This window comes from Centruroides sculpturatus, unplaced genomic scaffold (genome assembly GCF_000671375.1).
Source record: "Centruroides sculpturatus isolate CEXI.00-Female unplaced genomic scaffold, Cexi_2.0 scaffold67, whole genome shotgun sequence".
NCBI lineage: Eukaryota > Metazoa > Arthropoda > Arachnida > Scorpiones > Buthidae > Centruroides > Centruroides sculpturatus.
The window spans coordinates 788,994-790,333 of record NW_019384305.1 but is presented as its reverse complement, the minus strand read 5'-3'; positions in this window follow the sequence as shown (position 1 = coordinate 790,333).

The following is a 1,340-nucleotide window of genomic DNA, read 5'->3' as shown; positions in this document are numbered from 1 at the left end:
AAATTAAATAAACATCTTAAATTATTTTCTCTTAAAGAGAAGTTTTTTAATTATTTTTAAATAAAAATTTATTATTATTATTATTAAATTTTAGTATAATTATCATCAGAATATTAAACTTTTTATCAATAAAATATGAATTTTTTAAAAAAATTTTATACATAATATAAAGCTATAACAACGCATAATATTCACGTATAAAATATAAACGTTTTTCTGTAAAATTATTCATATTCCTGTTAAATAATTTAGTAAAAACGTTAAAAATTTGATTGCAGAAACGTTAATACACTGTTAGAAATGATCATTATGATAATTTTTTTAAAATAAATGAAGGAGAAATGAAAAAAAAAGAAAAGAAAATGTATTATCTCATCCAACGAAACCAAGTTGATGATCTTATCTGGGAGCATTACATTGATAATAAAAGTGGAAGTCATTTCTAGGAATCAGTAAAAATTACAATTTTTAAAAGATTATATGATTCATAAGTTCGATACGTCAGAAATGCTTGGAAAAAAAAAAAATTCAACAAAATTCCTTCTTCAAACCTTAATGCATTTCTTGACATTCTCTTTTAACGTTATACAATATTAAATTGCCTAGAATCATATTTTCGAATTTAAATTTATAACTTTATCTCATCACTTTAATGAAATTTTATAGTGTTATATTAAACAGCACATTTTCTTATGCTACTGAAAGAAAAACGGTGATATTATACTTGTAATTATGTCGAGGAATTAATAATGACTTCAAATAACTTTTTTTTTTTAAGTTTAGGATAAGTTGTAATATTTTAATAAAAAATTTATAGGGTGAAACTTGTTTAAAAAGGAAACCTGCCTAAACGGGAAAAATATTCGGTACAGTACGAGTACCGTTTACAGAGGTTTTGATATATATATATATATAGGCGTATACTTAACGAATAAAACTAAGAATAGAAGGTATACTTGAAATATTCTTTAATAAATCTATATTAGTCAATTATTTGTAGTAGGGAATAAAAAGTATTTTGATAAATAGTATACTTTACAGCCTACGCCACAGGATATTAAAAGCATTTTTTATTAAAACTCAATCATGGTTTTTTTTCAAATTAAGAATTTAAAAACAAGACTGAGCTTTTAAATTAAAATGCAAAACTAAATTCAAAATTATTTTAGTATAAATTTCTTAGAAATTAATAAAAACAAAATATATAATTTTACAATTTTTTTTTCCTTTAAACTTCAATAAAAATTCTATAGAAGATACAGTTTTAACCTTTGAACAACGACCACAAAATTATTATTATTATTATTATTTATAATTAATTTAAAATCTTCATTTAATTA